Source organism: Phaenicophaeus curvirostris, chromosome 10 (genome assembly GCF_032191515.1).
Source record: "Phaenicophaeus curvirostris isolate KB17595 chromosome 10, BPBGC_Pcur_1.0, whole genome shotgun sequence".
Classification (NCBI taxonomy): domain Eukaryota; kingdom Metazoa; phylum Chordata; class Aves; order Cuculiformes; family Cuculidae; genus Phaenicophaeus; species Phaenicophaeus curvirostris.
The window spans coordinates 4,967,425-4,989,419 of record NC_091401.1 but is presented as its reverse complement, the minus strand read 5'-3'; the positions used below and the strand labels follow the sequence as shown (position 1 = coordinate 4,989,419).

At 48.9% G+C, this 21,995-nt stretch overlaps 2 protein-coding genes across 2 annotated transcripts in view; one reads left to right on the top strand and one right to left on the bottom strand.

Annotated features, from left to right (window-relative positions):
* LPP (LIM domain containing preferred translocation partner in lipoma) overlaps nucleotides 1-21,995 on the bottom strand; it is a 741,798-nt gene that overhangs the window by 593,683 nt on the left and 126,120 nt on the right. The window lies entirely within an intron of this gene.
* Nucleotides 1-21,995, top strand: part of PCYT1A (phosphate cytidylyltransferase 1A, choline) — a 272,566-nt gene that overhangs the window by 170,929 nt on the left and 79,642 nt on the right. The gene's annotated exons all lie outside the window — the stretch shown is intronic.

Below are 21,995 nucleotides of genomic sequence, written 5' to 3'. Positions count from 1 at the left end.
CAATTCCTTATCCACCTAGTGGTTTGCTTCTTTGACAAAGAGTCAGGTTGGTTGTGCTCTACTCCCAGAGCAATGCAGAAATGCTATTTGATCAAATGGACATTTGCGTTTCCCGAGGCAATTCCTTTTTGTGAGTAGAGAAATACACTAATTTCAACAGACACTCCAGAAACCTGAAACTCTGAGCTTCAGACATGTAATAGACAAAAATAAATAAAAACTGGAGGGGGTTTCCCTTGCTTTAAGAAATACATATGTTCTCAACAGACTTTGACAGAAAAAAATAACACATTTCCCAAACAGCTCTAGTCACTGCAGATGACTTCGTTTCCCACCTCACATACTGCCGCGACGGGAACATAGAAAGCAGAATTGGTTAGAGTGGATTATGTTAGATCAGGAGCCTGGTGATGAAAAGCTGCTGTTGCTCTCTCTGCGTCCATTCATGGCCATTAGCAACCTCCTTCCCTATCACCCAGTGATGCTGCCCCGTTGTTGAACTCTGCTTTAAGTAGCTGCATCATATCTCTCAGTTTCTTCCTTCAGACACAGTTTTTCAAACATATTTTGTCCCTGCGTGAGCATCCCCCGACAGAGGTGGAGCTCCAGAAAAACACAAAGGAATTGCTGTATACATAGTTTGGCAACACACTTTGGGATCCCTTGAGATTAAGCTTGCTGGATCAGTGCACTTTACTGTTACGAGGATGCTGATAACTATCCTATTCTCCCTTGAAAGCCAGGCTAGCTATTTCCAAAGGCTCTTATTCTTTTTTTTTTTTAAAAAATGCAATAACCTTTCCCTCTTCCTTCTGCAGGTAACTGCTCTTTCTAGTGTAGCTTCACAGTAGGTCACCCAGATAATCTGGAAAGAGCCATTTGCCAGCCCCTCCTGTCTTCAGCATAAAACTACTATATCTTATTTGCCACTACATTAAGCTGGCTGAGAGAGGAGCAGGGTTGTGGATGCAGTGCAGTTTGCTCTCACAGTCTCTTCTTTTTATTTTTTTTTCCTCTTTTCCTTCCTTGGATAATTTCATGGTCCATTAGTTCCCTGTAGCTGCTCCCTACAAACACACATGTATTTTGCCCTGGTGTCTGAGCTTCCCTCTCTCTAGCACAGGCACTGGGCACACTAGGTATGCAGTGGTCACAGGGGTCAGTCTCGCCAGCTCACCTGCATCCAGTGTCGTACGGAGCAGAATCCCCAGGGACGGTGATGTCTCCCTCAGCCGGTCCATGCTAAAATCTGGCGTGCAAGCACTGAAGAGCTGAGTTTGTGGGTGAGCACTGGCTCAGACAGCTAATGCCCTGGCACAGTGCAGTTTGCATGGTACCCATGTGGGAGAGGAGCTGCAATGAAAACACAGCAGGGAGAGCACAGCAGAAGGTTTGCCCCACCAGCCAGCCCCATCATCACACCTCCTAAAGCAGCCTCTGGGCTGCCGCATCTAGGAAAAAAATTTTCATGGAAAGGGTCCTTGGGCACTGGAACAGGCTGCCCAGGGAGGTGGTTGAGTCACCTTCCCTGGAGGGGTTTAAGGGACAGGTGGACAAGGTGCTGAGGGACATGGTTTAGTGATTGATAGGAATGGTTGGACTCGATCTGGTGGGTCCTTTCCAACCTGGTGATTCTATGATTCTATGATCTTGCCTCAAGCAGCCAATGGGCCACAGTGCCTGCAGTATCCTGCCCTCACAAAGAGAGGAGCTGCAGCCTCATACAAGGTGCCTGCGCTGGAACAGAAGATGCTATCTGCCCCTTATTTTTAAACCATTTAGAAGGATAAAATGGGCAAGAGGATTTTGCAGCCACTTTATACTGAAGCTAGTTCTGAGATTTGCAGAAGTGGGGAGACATTTCCTGACAGTAAAGTCAATGCCCAAAAGCTGCAACCTTGAATTTGCAGGGAGAGACTGCCCTGTGTCTCGGGGAGAAGATGGGAACAGCAGGATGGGCAGCCCCTTTGGACAGGCACGATGTGGGTGGAGGGGACTAATAAGACTGATGATTCTCCAAAATGACAGCTTTTGCTTGAAGTTTGTTTTCTCTCTCTGGCAACCGAACTTGAAAAAAAAAGAACGAGAGCAGAATGTGAATCCTGCCTGAAAAAAAATAAAAAACAACCCTCAACAAAACCCCCACAAAACAAAGGGAGAAGGGGAGATTTGGTGGATCTAAAACACAAAGAAATGTTATTCATGGGCATTATTGATTAAATTTTCCTCACCAACAGATACGTAAATACTTATCTTTCAAATGAATAAGAGGCTCTGTAATGCTGGAGGGAAGAAGAGAGAAGATTATTGAAAACATGAGGGTCAAAGAAGCATCCGGCTGCAACGGATGCATTGAGAAGATAAACGAAGATGTCTTTGTCAACACATCAGTCTGCCAAAGACCAAGTGTGATAGAAAACAGAGGGTTTAAGGCACAGGAAGCAATGCTTGGACTTTGATAACAATGAAATAGAGATTATGGAGCAGATCCTCACCTAGGCTAATTCAGTACCAGGACTTCTATCACAGGACAGCTACAATGATTTACATCGCCCAAGGATCCTGCTCGCTCTGGACAAAGAGCCCCTTAACAGAGGGATGGAAAAGGGGATTTATGACAGCCTCTGTAGGGCAGGGAGAAATGGGAAGAGCAGCAATAAGTGGGATCAAATGAGAAACAGAGGAGAAACAAGGACTCTGACCCATAAGCACCACCAAACGTGCCCGAGACCCTGGGTACCACACCATCCCCAGTGCTGCCTTGCACAATGCAGGAAAACACGGCTCCTTGCCTGCAAACAACCCCTGCTGGGGCTGGCTGGGTCATTGAAGAAAGCTGCCAAATCCGATGAGACTAAATCTGGCCCACGAGCCAAACCCACAGCCTCATGTAGCATGTTGAAAACCAGGTTTGGCAGGCAGAACCAGGATCCCCACACACCCTTAGTAGGAAAGGGGCAGAAATGCTGAGCCTTTGATGATCTGAAGCCTGTGAAAGACCATCAAGACAATTTGTTCTGGCATCCAGCATCCCCAGGGGATCAGGTTGTGTATCCTGCCCGTAATTCATGGTTCCATCACCAAGATTTTCTCTCAGGGCTGCAGGACTGTCTCAGAGATGCATTCGGCTGGCTCGGCACAGCTCAGATCTTACCCTTTCAGCATCTCTACATCTGCCACCCTGTGGCGAATGAAAGCTGGGCACCGCGCAGGTGAGATTTCCTTGGAAGGGGACATCACAGCCGATGTGCTGGCTGATGCTGACAGTGGATGCCCAGCAAGGAGTTAAGAAGAGGCCAAGCTCTTCTAGCCTGGGGGATCCAGCAAACGCCAGGATGAGCATTGGGCTTGTAGGGATGTGCAAGCACTGGATGGAGGGGGGGCTGTGCAACAGGAGACACTACAGTTCCCCCAGGGAAGGTCTCCTGCTTCAGACTATTTGCCAGCCATCAGGTTTGTCCAATTGTACCTAGAATCGGATCCCTCGAAGCTCTCTAAGCAGGTGTGTGGCTTTTGCAGCTATACCCCCCATACACAGGGTTTGGTTGTGTGACAGCAAAGCCTCGTGCTGGGCTCAGCATCCCTTAACACCCCCCGAGCTGCAGCGCTGGCTCCCCATCAGCCAGTCCAACTGCTTCTACGCAGCTCCTTGTGCCTCAGTTTCTCTGTCTATGAGCAGGGACACAAGTCACATCCCTGGGGGCCCAGGTTTGCTGCGACACCTGCTCAAGCCTCTGACAGGAGAAAGCGAAAAAAGGCTTCAGGGCTTTTCCTAGCACCTTCTCTCAGTATCTAAAACCCAGCAGCTGCTGTTAGCCCGACGGGCGAAGGCTCAGGAGCTGGAGCAGGGCAGCCTCTAGTGGCTGCAAGCCAGGAAATGCGGGTCCCCAACTCACGTTTAGAGGATGTTTTTTCTCCAAAGCAGGCAGCCTGAATAAGCCACGGCATGTGCATTGCCCATAGCCCATAAATAACAGTCCTTGGACTCCCCCTCCCCGGTTTTGTCTTTGCCTCTGTGCTGCTACAGGCATCTCTCACACACCGCTTCCATTCGTTCCTCTCAAAGCCTCTGACCCCACGATCTTCTGCTTTGCCCATGCAGCCACAAATCCCATGAGATACATACCCCAAAGCTCATGATGTGCCACACAACGCATCCACAGGGCTCATTAACATCACTAGAAATAGCTCTGTCCCCAGCACGCACCGGGCCATGCAGCTGATTGTGGTCAGCCTTCAGATCTGTGACAGCCTCTAAATGCTGACTATTGACAAAGGACCTACCCAAATTCATTGATGTCCATGCTGGAGAAGCACAGCCCTTTCTGCTGCAGGATGCTGTGGCCCCAGAAGATGCACAGTGGCCTCCACTGCGTGGGGAGGAGGGCTCCCCAGATCTCCTCTGTGAAAGGATGGTCAGAAACTGAAAGACCACCCCTACTCCTAGCGTTGCATCTTTGGCCAGAACCACCAATGCTTCTTTTGCTCTCCTGACCAACCTCTGCCAACAAAACTTTGCTTTCCAGGTCAAAGGCTCATGCTCTGCAGCCATCCCATGGCTCTCCACTACAGGCACTCAGCTTCCCCTCCCACAGGATGTCAAAAATGAGTAGAATAAACCAAGTGAGACAAAAATCCTCTGAGCTGCCCCCAAAAGCCATTTGGCTTCTCCTCAGCACATCCCAGCTCTCTGCCTCATTGCAGTTTTACTGGCGAGTCAGAGCCCTCCAGCTAATGGTCGAGCATCAGGGTGGGAGTGAGATCAGGAGGGCAACCAGGGACCAGGCTGTTTGTGGGACATGTCAGAGGACAGACACCTAGACAGATAGACATATAAATCAAGGAAGCAGAAGAAGAGCTCTTTACACACCAGCATGGGATGGTCACTTTCCACAAGTTGGACGGGGTGTTTCCCTGCCCTATGTCTCAGGGCAATGACTGGTGACACTGCACAGCATCGGCACAACAGGCTGGCTAGCTGCTGGCTGTGGATTCATTGATTATGCAAGCAATTTAAACACAGTTTATGCAAATAGTTCAGTCTATGTCTTTAGTTTTCGAACATCCTCAAAAGAAAAAGATGTGGAAAAAGAAATCAAGCAAGGAGGCATCTCTGCAGCAAGGAGCCTCCTACTTCATCTTAAGTTGCAGGCACCCAGGGACCCAGCAAGTATCCTGCCACCATGCTCCCACTGTGGCCTCTGGGGAACCTACATCTGCCATCAACCTGCCTCACTACAATTTTGTTGGAGAGCTCTGGCTGTGGTATAAAATTCAGGCATACTCTGAATTCAAGGGTACACCCAAAGCAGAAACCAAAAAAAAAAAAGGCTTAGAGTCCGTAGAAACGTGATTACATCTGTGTAATGTGAATTATTTGGCCAAAACCAACTATGAAGCTTGGACATGTCAGAGAAATTTTTGCTTCTCCCTGCTGAATATCACCTTGTTCTTTTTGACTGTTTCTCCATTTTGTCTATGCAAAATAGAAGCTTGGAATATCCCAAAAGCCTTGTAGGGCTATTTCTTAAAACCCCAGATCCTGCTCTTTCTTTCTTTATAAATATTCTTTTCTGAATACATGGTTTCAAAGGTGTGACTCTTCAGAGTGACACATTACAGCCACCTTCCTCAGAAAATACATCATAGGCAAGGTACAGCAAGACAACAGCCAAACGAGCCACTGGACAAGCCAATGTGATTATAGAGGAGGACGTAAAAGGAGGACAGGGACAAGATACAACCTTTTATCTTCTACATATTCTAAGACATTCCTCTCTTCTTCATTGAAGCAGATCTTCTCTAACAAGCAGTATCTGCACCAAACAACCTGAACCCACCTTCACCTGGACAGTGTTGATGAGAAAGGCAGCTAAGCAGAGGGGAGGCTGGGTTTGGCCAGGCCTCTGCGTTCTGTTCCCAGGAATGTTCAACATTGCCTCTGCTGGCTCTTTGACACCGAGGCAACAGCAAAATTAATCACTGTGCTTCTGAAACGGATTAAAATATTAATAATAAAGAGGGGACACAGCTTCACAAGACACATAAGCAGTCATTCTGGACTTCATTTGACCTTGGTTGATTACAAAATGTCGTGTATAATGCAAGAATCCTCTTGTGATGGGGACCCATCTAGTGAGAGAGGGAAGAAGAGACCCTGGGCCAGTCTCGTCTTAAACTGTACCAAACTTATCCTGTCTTCCCTTCACTCCCTTTCCACAAAGCCATACTGGATCCAGGTATTTTGTTTCTCAAGAGCATGGAAATATTTTTTGCTGGGCACACATCTCCCCTGATGTTGCACAACTTTACAAGTCGCACAGGTTACCTAATATGTCTCCAAAATCCAATCTTATGCCAAGGTTATCTGTCCAGCTCTTTGAAAGCACAGGATTTCTCTTGATCAAAAAAGGAAAGAGCTCGAACTAGTTTTGCTCCCATCAGAGAGGTGGTCAAAACTGTTCAGAGGAGGAGCAGGATCTGCATCCGACTCACCCCGTTATCTGACAATGGCACTAGGTCAGAATAAAATCAGAAAGACAGTGGTCATAGGGTCTGTCAGCTCGCACAGTATCTTCCCCTGCCATCAGTGCCTTACACCACTCAGTGAGTCAAGTCCCCCATGCACCCCATTCCTCACTTCCCAGTAAGCTCAAATTGCAGACATGCCGCAGATAAATAAACTTCCCCAAGAGGCTTGTTCTGTTACAATCAGGTTGCATACGCAACACCTAGATGTCTCCACACATTGAGAGATGGCATATTTGGCTCCTTGATCGTTATCTGTGCTGCACTGTGAGCAGAGGAGCTCAAAGACGAGGTTCTGACTCCAGGTCCAAATCAGACGAAAGGTGCCCTCTGAGCTTTCCTTACTCACTTTCTGGTTGCTGAACTTCTGGAGTCAATCTCAGGCCAGTTTCCAAGATGTTTTCCATGGTTATAAAGCATGAAATGTCTTTCTCTTTACTGAAAGCTTAAAGTCACAAGAATCCATCTGAATCCAGAATTCTAAGCCTTAGAGCAAACAGCCATTCTTCCAAACACCACAATAAAATTATGTGAGCCAGCGATACTTGAAATAACACCCAATTTATCTTCCTATTTCCCTTGTTTGATTATGGCTTTCATTTCACTGGGGTAGGAACCTTGAAAACAAATGAGTCAGTTTGATTTTTGTTTCATGGAGAAGTTCATTTCCTGCTCGCAACATTTGGCTGATGGTCTGTGTGTTTTCTGAGAAATTTGAAAGACTTTTGAAACTTTGGGCTTTCTGAGCCAGGACAGTGAGTTCCCAGCACCCTCCTGCCACCCTCCAGTTTCAGAGTCTTCCATCATGCCCCCAGCTTTCCTTCTCACAGCCTTCCCATCACTGAACTCAACACAGTAGACGACTTACAGCCTTAAAGTTTGGTGACATTTGACCTGATAGCATTACTTTAAAAAGGCAATAGCAAATAAATCGCTCTCAGCATCACATAAACCTGTGCAATGGTGGTGGGAGTAGAGGCTTACGAGCCCCTTCTCCTGCCATGCAACCCTGACTGATGCCAAGGAGCGGGTACATCTGTGTCACAACCACAGGGGTTTATCTTTGGAGGAGGACAGACCCTTTCACTTCACCCTGAGGATAACTTTGCATCATGGAATTCGAGCCCTTGGCTTGCTTTTCAAGATTTCTTCACCAGGCAGTGGAGCAATCCAGGGATGGTTGAACCTTCCCCAGACTTTTAGGTATTTTTCTGCATCCTTTAGGTCTGCCTGATAGATGGGAGCTCATCACTCCTGCTGGGAGTTTAATTGTAGCCAGAGGGCACCCTCAAAACTTGTACTCAGCACTGCTGTCCACACCTGTGGGAACAGCCCTGCATCGCTCCAGCCAAGGAGGCACTTGAAAATCTCAGTCTCTCCCAAACCCTCAGCACTTAATCTTGCCTATGCAGCAACTACCACACTCTCACACACAATCTTCTCCAGTCTCACGAGAAGATATGGCCAATTTAGCGGTATAATGAATGTAAGTACATGAAAGTTCTGATTCAAACACTTTCATTAGATTTAGTCACTGGCTCCCAATACAAGATGACGGTGACACCAATTCCTCCTCAGCTCGAGTGACTAATTGTGACACAGAGGCAATTAGGCTTGGTTAAATGATGCATGTCCCTTCAAAATAATGGTCTGTCAGACTGCATGCGCCCAAAATAATCCTGGATTGACTTGGCAATCAAAATATCTGTTTCTTCAAAATTAATAAAAACCCAGAGCTCCTTGTTTCTCCACGGTGCAGCTGCAAAATGAAAGGGCTGCCTCGCTGCACATGGAGGAGGATGGGCCACCACAAGAGTGATGGGAACAGGCATTAAAAGGCTAGATGCTGTTAAAGGCAACAGCTTTTGCAAACTGCTTGTTGCAGACAGAATACAGCTGGAAAAGAGCTGGATAGACTGCTCTGGCCTTTCACAAATCTTCTGCAAATCTCCAACACAGGAGATATCTGGAACATGGGAAGAGGGGACAGACAAGGTTCTTTGATCATCTGCACCAGGCTGTTACTGAAGATCTCCTCATCAGATGCCCCAAGCCACCAACACGACTTTTGCTGGTTGCATCCTGAGGGCAATGCTCCATCTCTGGGAGCGTCTGTCTAAAGAAGCCCTGCAAACAGGTGTTTGTGGATATGAGGTAACCCTGCAAAACCCACAGCCCATTGAGTCCTGGGAAGTGGATGGGTCACCCTGTGGAAACACCTTGCAGAGAACACAGTGCTCACAGGGACTGTATGACGGTGTCTGTCTTGGCGACAGGGACACGCGGGAGATGGGAGCTGAGTTTCTCCAGGCAGCAGATCCCAGAGCACCCTGCACTTCCCTAACCACTACCTTAACCCAGGGTTAATAAGGACCAACCCTCTAATCTGTTACTTAGTTATCTGCCTCCACAGGGAGCTCCTGCTAATTAAGCATAGTGTGTTAATTGGAAGAACCTACGCGGACCTCCTCAAGGACCAAGCCCCAGGAATGCGCACCCCCGCATCCCTGCCTTGCATTACCTCTTGCTGCACATCCACGTCCCTGGAACCACAGGGAAGGATGCCCTGGCAGTTGAGCTAATTTCTGTATCACCCCCAAATTGTGCCGATGCATTTTCCACCCACTCTGCACAGCTCACTGCACTCTGCTCTGAAAAGGGAATTACAAAGCAATTACCCGTGTTCATGGAAGCAGATATTCTGTCCTGCCTGCCTTGCTACTGTCTCTCCACCCCAAGGGCCGATGGCAGGAAGGTACCACAGAGCAAACTAAGCACTGCTTGTGACCTGCCTGCAGCTGCATCACGCTTGTTCATGCTCATTCTCCCACATGCAGCAGAGATTACACAGGTGGGTTTTCAGGGACGTCTCTGAATAAATTCCCACATGTCTGATGCTGGTGAGTTCACCCCTTGAACACAATGATTTGGGTCTTTCTCCTGCCCCTTTCACTGAGCTTGAAGAACTTAGCATCTTTAAGACTCTGCCCCGTGACAGCTTTGGCTGAAATGGAGCAATTAGCTCAAGGTGCCTGGGGAGACAAGTTCCTCAACCTCATTCCTGGGACATTAAACTGGCAAATGAGAGATTTCGCATCCAGAGCAAATTACTACCCGGGAGACAAAAAATGGCACAGCCTCCTCCCAAAACACTCCTTGGTGGAACTGCTTCCATCAGTGTGGGCTGAGGGCAAGGAGGAGACTGGGCCTCACATTTGCATGCTAGATTAGCCCTTGCCAGCAGCAGAAAATGGGGGAGGGATCCCTGAAGCATATGTGATGTTGTGCATGTAACAGAAGGCAGAGCAGGTGATGCCATAGGTCTCCAACCCCTGTGCTTTGCGGTGAACTCAGCTGCACTATCAGTAACAGACAGAAATAGCAAGTTATTACAACCAAACTGTCACTTCACCTGTGACTGGGCTGATCTGTGAAAGATGACTGTAAAATACCTCCAAAGAGATGTGGGAATAGAAACACAGTCAACTAAAAATCACTTATTTTTTAGGGATAGTGGTTTATTCATGCCAGCAGTCATAGCATAATCTCTTTCCTCCCAGCATCCTTTCCATGTTGCAAGGAGATTAATTACTTGTATCCCCCATTTTCCAGTGGAGGAAACAGACCTATCACTTCTGCTCTAGCTAAGCCTCTCTGCTCTGCAGGTACCAGCAGCTTTAGTTCTTAGGCTAAATAGATAAACATGCCCAATAAAACTCAGACTGATTTCAGTTTATTCTGACACAGTGACCCAGACAAGTCTCCTAACCACAGTTCTCTGGCCCCTGACGCCCTAGGGGTCCCACATGCTCCCAGACTCCAGCAAGGAGAAGAACTGCAGCTCTAGGCATAGCTGAAGGCAGGCAGGAAGGTGTTAAGTCTGGAGCTCCACTAGATCTACCCCTCCTGCTGTGGGGACTTCATTCTTTATTTATGGACCAGCCTCCTCTGGATAGGAGACATCTAAATTTTTCAGCAAGGTCTATGTCCCATCACCCAGGGCAGTTTAAATTTTCCCTCATTTCATCATGCACATACATCAGCACAGGCATCAGCAGGAGGATAGCAATTACAGCAGGGAAAAGATTAAAAAAAAAAAAGTGTCAGTTCTGCAATGATTATCCCCTATGTAAAAGGGAATTATGTATATTTTACAAGATGAAAATGATCAACCTGTTGCACTACTCAACCCTACCCGCATGCGACAGAACAGAGACATTAAAAGAGCTTCTCATTAAGGTGTTGTCTCAGCCAAAGGACATTGTTGCTGAAGACAACCACTAAATGTGAGAAAGCCCCACATAACATTCAGCTGGTTTTTAGCACAATGTGACCGGTAACATCTGATTGCTCACCAAAAGGCAGCTCAAGAACAGAAAGTTGTTCAGCACTAGAGTCTCCAAACAGATATAACATGGGATGTTTCCATGTAGGGTGCGGACGCCTAACTCTTAAGGGCTCTGGTTTTCAAATACCTGTGAAAACCCAGCTCTGAGACAGCAGGAGTGTCACCATGGTCCACAGGAAGCCCCCAAGGCTTGCTGCCACTTGCCACTGACCGCACCAAGAGCAGAAGCCACGGCTGCCGAAAGAGATACTGATCGGGTAGAGTTCACCTCCTTGCCAGATTGGGTTTGATCACCAGGCTTTCTCAGACAGACTGGTTTTATGTGTCAGAGACGGTTCAGGCTCACAGCAGAAGCTCCTGGGCAATTTGGACAGCTCAACATAACAATTTGCTCATGGATAATAAGAGCGAGAAGCAATGCTGTCTGAGTGCTAAAAAGGAGAGGTGGTCATTGCCTTGTCATCTAAGGCTTTACTACATGACCACTGTGTCACATTTGATTTAAGTGGCCAATTATTGCTGTGGGAGAACAGACTCACTTGCTGAGCTGCGCAGCAAAGGCAGGAAGACCATGCCCAGTCAAAAAGGAGGTCAGGCAGTGCAAGCGGTCAGATCCCTCCTCATTGCTTGGGAAACTGAGGCATGGAGAGATACTTAACTTGTTTACGGTCACACAGAGAGGATGCTGCAAGGGCAGAAGCGGAAATCTCATTTCACAATCCCCTTACCTGGGAAATCCAACTGCTTTTCCTTCCCTTCCAAACCACCTACCCCCATCACTGTAGCTGTGCATTTACCTCCTTCCCACCTCTCCAGACCACTGCCCTGCTTTGGAGAGCTGCAAATGGTCATCGAGTTTTGCAGACTCAAGTTCCCTAACAGCGCAGCAGGGAGGTGGCACAGCCCAGAGGAGCCCTGGACAGAATGCCCCACTCTCATGCCATCACAATACATAAGCGGGTGCCCTGGGAACCCAACTTGGCACTTCTGGAAAGGGAGGTGAAAAGTATGTTTGTTTTTTTCATGCACTGGAAGGTGTCTAATTACACTTGACTGTTTCCCACAGAAGGGTGTAATTAAAAGTGAATGGCTCCAAGTCCTTTATCATCATGAATATTAAGGAAAGATAAACACCACATCAATATTCATTTAAGCAGAAACAGAAAATGAAAGGCAAGACTTGATCCTGGCTGGCACTTCAGCATACTGTAATTTACATTATGCACCTAAGGGGGAAAATAAAACCAAAAAACCTCACAAACCATGACGACTTTGGAACAAAGCAGCTGGGACAGGCTGGAAGAGGCAACATGTCATGCCATGCCCTTCCTCATCATCCCATTCCTGGAGTTAGTTGCTTCAGAGCACAGGACATTCCCAACTTGACAGTTCCAGTGCTAGGTGGCCCAGGAGCTGGAATTTCTCTCACCTGTGCTCACAGCAGTGATGCACAAGTGTTTGCTCCATAGATATAAAGTTCAAACTGAATGCTCTTATTGACTATACCAATACTCCATCATGTTCCACTGCTGCTGTGAAGTGACCTGAAACCTGCTGAGTGAGCTTATCCCTTCACAGTGCTGTAATATGTTCAAGATTCTCACTTGGACACACATCTCAACCATGTTTCCTGTCCACCTTCTCCCTCCTCATCCCTAGTTTCACATTTGTCTTCTCCTTTCCAGCACTACCCTAGCACTGATGAGGCACGAAGCACAGCACACCGCTAGCAGCTCCTGCAAACAATGAGGCTGAACAGTCCTCCAGTTAATGCTGCTGGAGTTTCATTAGTGACTTCTTTGTATGAGTTTAGTATCTTTATCACTGTTTATAGCATGGTACCACACAGCATCTTCACCCAACTACATTGCCTATAGATATAGCTCATACCCTGCACACTGTCCCCTCCTGCCTCCGGTCATTACAGACCAGCTTTCTCCAGGGAGCCCAGACTAGGAGCTGAGCAAATGTTCATGATTCCCAGCTCAGCCCCTACAAGCAACTACAAAGATACCCTTAAGGAGAAAATGGACATAGATGGCTTACAAGAAAATCTTCCATGGGAAGACAAGCCTACATCTTTCTCCTGCAGGAGTTCACAGACATCCCCACCCACACCACCTGGATTTCCTAAGGACCAGGTATACCACACCTCAGCCAACCTGCATCCCTCAGCTTTCTCAGCAGCTCCTCACTCTCCTATCTGCCCTGATGCCAATGGAAATAGCAGAGGAGAGAGAAAGATCAGGAAGGCCATGAAGAAAACAAAAATCCTCCTGAAGCTCAGTATAACAACTCAATCCTTAGCTGCTTTGTAGCTATTTATGCAATTTTCAGGCACCTTCTAACTGGTCCCCAGGCAAATCCAGTGCACCTGAGTCATTTCAGCAGGCAGTGCTAAAACCTGGGTTCCAGCCACCCTCAGTACCCCACTCTTTGATGGGAGCACAGTCCTGAGTCATGCCTTGAGGCTGAAGAGCTTTATCTGAGATGTAAAACTGATGTTTACGTTCTTCTATATAATAAGCAAGGGCAAATGTGTGTCTGGGTCACTGCCTGATGGTGTCTCAGACAGGCACTGGCCTCAGACTTCTTTTACCCACCTGCCCTGTTTCAATACTGCTCTTGTAATGTGGTTTTGGTGCTTGTACTCAGCCCCAGAAGTGGCTGCATCCTGACAACAGGCGAAATGACTTGTGTGGAAATCATTTTTTGATGCTAGAAATATTCAGTATCAATTTTTGTGCTGAAATACACCCCCAAAGAACTAGCTCATGAATGAATAATGCAGAAATTGCTCTCCACAAATACAGCCCAGGGCATCATCCCTCTCTGCCTGCCACTGCCCTCAGGACTAACAGTCTTCTGCATCTCCCAAACCTACAGCTCATCAGCCAAGTTTTTGTGTCTTGGAGCCGTTGGTTGAGGCATGAGTAAGAGCTGAAACGTGACTTGAATGACGTTGTATATGTGGTTGTGCATAAAAACACGAGCCACAGCAGATTTTCAAGATAACTAATGGCCCGTTGCTGGGTCCCATAAATGCAGGTGGGTTGTTAAAATCCACCCAGCATTCCTGTCTCCAGCTATGTGATCTATAAGCTATATTACCCCTCCAGCCTACAGAACATGCTGTGCATCGCCTGCCATTCACCAGGTCTCTGCACACCTCCTAAAGACAGGCAGTGGATGATTAACAGGTTGTTAATGAGAGCAGAGCCAGCGTTTGTAGATAATACTTCACAGCGAGACCCACGCAGCCCACATGAAGAATGACTGCTCCCAGCTGGTTTGGAGTAATGCACAGAGGCAGGCAAAGAGCTTGCAGTCCTCTCCCTGCATCCTTCCTTTGCCAAGTCCTTTCCTTCCTCACTGTCTGTGCATTGCCATGAGTTTCCAGTCTTCATATTGCTGCTCCACAGGATGGGCACTGGAAGGGTTAAATGTCTAGACCTTCCCTGGATGGGGGTGCTTGGAGGGCTGGGACAGCTGACCCTTCAGCCACATTAAAGGCAGTAGCTCTGGGAAGCATATTTATCAGCGGGCAGAGCAATGACTTCAACCTTTGTATTGCCATTATGACTAATGGCTTCGCCTTTCCAATGCCAGAGCATCTGACATGTCTTGGCAGTCATCCTCACCATGAGAAAGTGGCGCTGAGGGAAACTAAGCCAGAGGACATCAGGCTCCAGCGTTTGATGCCATGCTGTGTGTGAGGAGCAGCTTCTCAGATGAGGCACCCATCCAGATATGGCTGTGGAGACCTGGGGGGTGTCTTCAGCTGTAATGGGATGTGTACAAGCATCAGCAGTCAAATGGCTTGTCTGAGACACCCTCTACTTGCCAACTCTTCCCCCCCCCGCATATGTCTGTATTACCTTCCAGCCTTAGCACCTCTACAGCAACCACGTCCCACCCCAGAGATGGCCACATGTCAGAAGCAAGAGGGACAATTCCTGGAGCAACTGGCAGGCCCTGCAGTCATGGGGGTTTGCATGCTGGTGGCAGCAGGGGCTGTTTCCACTCCTGCCTAAATGCAAACAAGTCACTTGGCACTGGCACCCCTATGGGAAGAACCAGTCCAGCACTCAGAGTTTGCCATCAGTTTTGGCATCACCAGGTCCAGAAGTGCTGGATGACATGGTAGCATCTCTCCATACACTCCTTGGGTCCTTTTGTTTCCAGGCCATCTTGCTTGAGGTAGCCAACTTAATGAGGACAACACCATCAGCACTGAAAATATTTCCTACCAAGGACACAGGCAGGGGCATGGAGCATAAATATTCATTAGCCATAGCATATGTGGGCAGTGTCCTCAGCCCTGGAGACACACAAGAAATTGCTGCCAGCCCGAGCTCCACCGAGGATCAAATGGCACCACCATTTGAATTGCTCCCTGGTCAACAACCTTCTTGGTGCCACTATATTCCAGACCCCACCAGGCAGGCAGACCCAGCACATCACCTGCAGGGACAGGATTGTTCATCACTGCAGCTAGCAAAGATCTGAAGGCTTCCCTGTTCACCACAGCCTCACCATCAACCACATCTTCAAATGATTGCTGCAACCCAGCAGAGAGATCTTCACTTTGGCGGAGCCTTGAACAGTCTGCTGGCACCAAGGGAAAAAGGGCATCCATCTCCTCTGGTGGCAGGAAGCTTCGGTTTCCCCAAGCTCTTACTTTCCAGGTTTCCCAAAAGTGGAAAGAAGCTGCATTTAGGGTAGAGTGTTACACACCCAGAACAGGAGCTGCAGAACAAATTCTAGGAGTTACAAGATACAGGAATCAAAATATACCCTGGGCATGTGAGCAGGGGCTATCAGGGCCAGCAATGACTCATGCCATGGTTCAACAACCACCAGCTTCAGCCAGGAGAAACTTCTGGAAACAAAAAAAGAGAAGGAAACAATGCTCTTAGATTGTTCTGGTATTTTGTTGGGGTATTTTTTTTTTCACCCAGGGAAGCAAGGTCCTGCAAACAAACTGTTGATTGAGCTCAGCCAGCTCATGTTATCTGTGCTCCAGAACACGGCACAGCAGGCAGTCCTCTCCAACACTGCAGATTTGCTATCATCCCCTGCCACCCGCATAATGACTTCAGCCACACTCTGCCCCCGCTGCAATTTCACAGCCGCTCGGTCAGGGGGAAATCACAGCAATCTGGGCTGGTCTGAAAGCATTACAACTGCATGTTGCCTTTTAAAAGGACACTGGTTTGCACAGAGAGGGATTGGCTATTGTGGGATGCTTACAGGGTTCAGAGCTCTCCAGTGACTCATTTGCCACTGAGAAAAGGGCTTGCACAAGAAAAGGTTCTGGGCACTTGGAAATGGGAAACAATCCTCCCCAAGAGCTCCTCAGGACTGGGAAGGTTGTGGGGCATCAGGATGCAAGACAGGAGCATAAGCTTCAAAGCGTGTCCCTACCCCAGCTTTCCTCTGGACTGCTGAAAAAAAGCTTCAGAAGCCTTATATTTTCAAAGGTGTGCAAGGGATGCTCTGCTGCCTGCTTCTGTGGGTGCTGAGTGCCTAGACCCTTCACAAGTCTTTGTGCCTGTTCTTCAACAGTGGCATAGGCACAGCCAAGCTATATCCCATCATGGTGGGTAATGCTTCAGCACCTCAAATCTCACTCTCTCAAAAGCATCTAGTGGCTGCCCTCCCCATGAAATACAAAGAGGAGCAATGCCAAAATACCCATCAAAGTCAGGGCCAGCAAACATGGTTAAATACCAGCACAAAGTCACAACTCTAGGACCTTATGAGGAGACAGTAATGCAGTGGCTGGGACCCTGCAGCAAGAGAAGATGTATTTGATTGAACCAGTATATGACACAAAATCAACATCTGTCTGGTTTCATTTCAGTGCTATATGCATTTTTTTTTCCTCTGTGCATCCTTTTGGGCTTCCCTAAGCATCTGCCGGTCTCAGCAGAGAAGGGAGTGCCAGGTTGCTGAAACAATATCATCTCATATCAGTTGTGAACAGGGTCTGAGAGCTGGGGTGCATCCCCTGATCGGTGTCTCATGACGTGCATGTAGGAGCAGAGGATGAGGCTGAAAAATGGGAAAAAAGAAAGCTTAATATTTGCATCCACAGTGTTATGGATCCAATCTTTCTCTTGCAGCTAAACAAAGCATTGATTTATTGCAAATAGCCATTGGGCTGTGCTGATAGTGCACTACATCTGGGTTTTAGGTGCCTTCTAGTTGATGCTGTGTAATATCTCAGCAAGTCACGGCTGCAAAGGGCTGTGGCATGAACCTTGCAGCAGGGTCAATGCCAGAGGACTGGAATGGTCCAGGGGCAGGCTCGGGAGCGCTGGGCTATCTCCGGGGGCATCTCTAAACTTCTCCTTGTCAGCCAGTTTCCTCCGGTCATTCTGCCAGCAGAATGACCGGAGGAAACTGCCTGCAAGGAGCAGTTTTGAGAGCCCCCCGGGTCGCAGCGCTCCCGAGCTGCCCCGGCGTCGCGCCGCACTCCGGTCTGTCCCCTCCAACCTTCCCAAGCAGAGATTCAAGTGCCATCTAGTGGCATTCGGTGCCCGTGGGACACACGGACATCCTCACGTCCCGGGCAGCAAGCCTCCGGGCACACTGCCTCCAAGCTGTTCTCCCTTCTCCACAGAGCATCCCTGTGCCATCGCCCTTCTCTTCCCATCTCTGTGCAACCTCCCTTCTCTATCTCTGTGCATCTTCTTTTTCCCACTGCCACATGCCTCCCTTTTCCCACACCTGCACATCCTTCATAGAATCATAGAGTCACCAGGTTGGAAAGGACCCACCAGATCATCAAGTCCAACCATTCCCATCAATCACTAACTCATGTCCCTCAGCACCTCGTCCACTCATCCCTTAACCCCTCCAGGGAAGGTGAATCAACCACCTCCCTGGGCAGCCTCTGCCAGGGACCAATGACCCTTTCTCTGAAAATTTTTTTCCTAATGTTCAGCCTAAACCTCCCCTGGTGGAGCTTGAGGCCATTCCCTCTCGTCCTGTCCCCTGTCACTTGGGAGAAGAGCCCAGCTCCCTCCTCTCCACAACCTCCTTTCAGGGAGTTGGAGAGAGCAATGAGGTCTCCCCTCAGCCTCCTCTTCTCCAGGATAAACACCCCCAGCTCTCTCAGCCGTTCCTCATATGGCCTGTTCTCCAGCCCCTTCCCCAGCTTCGTTGCTCTTCTCTGGACTCGCTCCAGAGCCTCAACATCCTTCTTGTGGTGAGGGGCCAGAACTGAACACAGGATTCGAGGAGCGGTCTCCCCAGTGCCGAGTACAGAGGGAGAAGAACCTCCCTGGACCTGCTGGTCACGCTGTTTCTGATCCAAGTCAAGATGCCATTGGCCTTCTTGGCCACCTGGGCCACTGCTGGCTCATGGTCATTTGGCTGTCAACCAACACCCCCAGGTCCCTCTCCTCCAGGCCCTCCAGGTCTGGAACACCTCTACCTGGGACTATCACAGCGCACTGTGCAGCCAACTCCAAGGGCAGGGGACAGCAAATCCTCCAAAGGACTTGTCTCATCTCAAGATGACAAAGCAGGGAGATGGATTTGCAATGGGACTATCTGCCTTGGTCAGTCTCCTGACTGTCTCTGTTGTCACCTTCGCGTCCTGTCCCCCGGTGATAACCCCAAAGTGGGTCTTTGCTGCCTCCCTAGCATCTGGGCTGCAAAGAGAACCCACCGCAGGGTGCTGAGGGCCCCACCAGCAGCACCCTAGTGATGGCTTTGGTGGGACTTTGACAGTGGTAAGAGCCACGAGGGGGCTCCAGGAACCCATCTGAGCCGCAGGAGAGATGCCAGGAGCAGAGCTTGCGTCTCCTCCAGTATCCAAGGTGGAGGAGAGCTGGTGAGATGTCACAGCTCCATCGAGGAGCAGGATCTGATATATCTTTTGTCCCTGTCAGGAGGATATGCCAAGGAGCAGCACACTTGTTGCAATAAGCCCAATACAGGGCTCGAGACAGACTGTGGTGTGGGCTGTGCTGGCCTGTGGGCAGCGGGGCCACGAGCACTCGCAGGACACTGATGTTCAGTGTAAGATCGTTTACACCAGGTGTAGATTCAACTGACAGCTTTATTTCTGCAGGTACACAGCTGTTTTATCCCTGCCGAACTTCACTGAGTGTAGGGCTATTATTTACAGGAGGTGAATTTGACCCCAGCATTGAAGAAATGCTTTGGATAACAGTGCTGACCTTGCTCCTTGGTGAGCATCACAGACACGCAGAAGGAAATCCTATTCAAGTATAGAACACATTGGTGAGAAAGCAGGTCCAAGTTTGTCTGCTGGTTTGTCACAGTCTAACTCCAGTCTCCCATCAGCACCCGGGGAAGAAAACACTCCTTATTAAAGACTCAGCATGTCCATTCCTGTCACTGTGGGATGAGGCCTCAGAAAACATTTCTACAACTCCCCAAAAAGTGGGGACAAGGATCAACACCCTTGGCATCACTGGGATAAATATGTGCTAGCTGGATATTTTAGGTAAAGAGCAGCTAACAGTGTGAATGGGACAAACTGGAGTACTGGGTTGCACTGCAACTCAGTGGGAAGAGCCCTTTATGGCATCCCCAGACCCATAGCAGCAGTGGGATGCAGAATCCATTGGGTTGATCTACTGTAACTCAGGGAGGCAGTGCAATTACCCATGCCAGCTAATTAGGGCTCCAATAGGACTGGATTGGAGATCTGAGTCACTTAGCAGAGGACCGGGACACTGCAGGTGTTGGGGCTGGAGTTTGGAGCAGGAGGGAATGGGGACGCATGAGGCTGCAGATAGCATTAGAAACTTGGGGACAGCAGAAATGAGATTGTAGCCATTCAGTCACTGCCTCTGAACTTTCTCTTTAGGAGCCTATGCTGTTTCAGGGCAGATTTGACCAGAAAAAAATCCCTGATTCCTGAGCTGGTGAGCATGACCCTGCAAGGAGCTATGATTCTGCATATCAAGGGGTTTTGGAGACTGGATAAACACCAGGGTGAGGAAACTGCTCTGAACATGGCTGTCTGGCAGGGAATTCAGCTCAGAGGGCTGCTGATGTGGTCTGCAGTGCCACACCTTTTGGGCATCCTCTCCTGCCTTCCAGAGCCTACAGGCTCTGTGTGGATGCTTTAAGCCCCTGGTACTCCCAGCAACATGGTCCAAAAACATGTTTGGCTCATGTTGCCCCTTCACGTGTCCCAGTCCAGACTCACAGTGTAAAAACAGACTTTGACCCTTGATGATCTGGCTTGAAAGAGGCATTAGGATGCAAAAGAAGATGTCACTTCAGAATCAAAGCTGCCCCTGAATTAGAGAAGCTGTTCCAAAAAGCTATAGAAGGCTGTCATGATAGAAAAATGAGTGTACGAAGGACCCACCCTGCAGAAGAGGCAGGGAAAAAATAGATGACAATGTATTCAGGGCTAAGGCAAGACCACACTTGTTTGCAAAAATAAAGCCTTGCATGTGACACATTGCTTACATATTAATTAGTTTGATCAGCTTGCCTGGGTGTCTTAGCATGAGTGAGAGCTCGTGTCTATACAGTGATGAGCTGTTAAAACTTCCCAAATAAAGCTACAAATAGTGGCAGGCTGCGATCTTCCCTTTGCCTATAGCCTTTCTGCTATTTTTCTAGTGGTTTTCCGCTCATATTTTTCTAGTTTACTTGACTGAGCCTCCTAGGTACCATTTCTTCCCCAGCACAGAAGCAGAGACCCACAGAAGCAAGAAAAGCAGCTTTTGCCTGGGAAGCCAACGAACTGTCACCCCTCGGAGCACAAAGGGATGAAATGGGAAAAAAATGAGTATTTTCTTCACTCTGTCCCCTCGCCTCCCAGCTTCTCCGGGATGGCAGGAGGGGCGAAGCTGCCGCAGAGACTGGGGTTAACGTCGCCCCTTTAACAGCAGCTTTGGCATCATCGAGCCGGGGAGCCCGGGAGGGCCGGGAGCTGCTGCTCCAGGAGGGCTGCCAACACATCCCTGCTTCCCTGCCTCTTCCCCGCTCTTGTTTGTGCGCCTTTTAACGCTCCGCATATGTATCCGTGCCTGCCAGAGGATGCCTGCGGGGTTTACATTAACCAGCTCAAGCTGAAGTTGGTAAACAACTATTAAAGTTCTGCTCCTCGAGCCTTCGAGGGTGTCATCTCTGGACGAGGGAGTCACTCGCATCCTTTGACTTCCTACGGGCTCTTCCCTTGTTTGCAGCCCAAACAGATCTTTTTTCCCACTTAGCTGCGCAGACAATAGGGGTTTGGGTTGCTTTGTGTCGGTCACAGGCACGAGAAATTAATCTCCCGTGTCTTCGTGGGGAGCGATCGTGTTTTTACCTGTTTCCTCGACAGGAGGGAGTCACCCTCAAAACCTGCAGCTTTACAGTTCTCACTCCCAAGCACAAGCTACACCTAAACCCACTCATTTTTTTCCCCTGGGACAAAACGCTGAGCCCAGTAATTCCCTGGAGGAGGCTACAAAGCAGATCTCGATTTTATTCGGACTGTCACGTCTCAAAAGTTTCTTGGAAACCAGATTCCCGTCCCAAAGGCTGCTCTGAGCGGAGAAGCCAGAAGCCGAAAGCCAATTCCCAGCTGCAGCACCACCACTACAGCTCTTTATCCCCACACAGGGCGTTGGGATTTTGTATTTTTTTTTTTCACACGTTCTTGCCTTCTATTTTTGCTGGAGCCTCCGACCCTATTGAGAGGCAAATTTTTAGCCATCTGGCAAAGCTGGCCGTGGGGAAGGGGGGGGTGAGAGAAAACACAATGTGCATGGGCACACACACACACAAAAAAAAAAAACTCTGGAGATTAGGGAAGACAAAAAAACTTCTCTGGAGCTCTCGGGCTGCCCCGCGACGGGAGAGGAGGGAGCGGCGGGGATAACCCTTCCCATGAGGCAGGTCTCCCTGCCTGCTCGTGGGGATGTTGGTTGCAGGCAGGGGAAGGCGTGACCTGCATGGAAAATGCCAGACAGCCCCAGCCGCGCACACACATCGGCGCGCACACGCTCGCAAATCTCCGGAGAGAGATAAGGCGGACGGCGGAGCCGCTTGGAAAGAGGCAAAACCGGCCCCCGCAGAGCAAACCGGCAACCTTCCCCCCTAAACCCCCCCCTCAGCAAACCCTCCAGCTCCG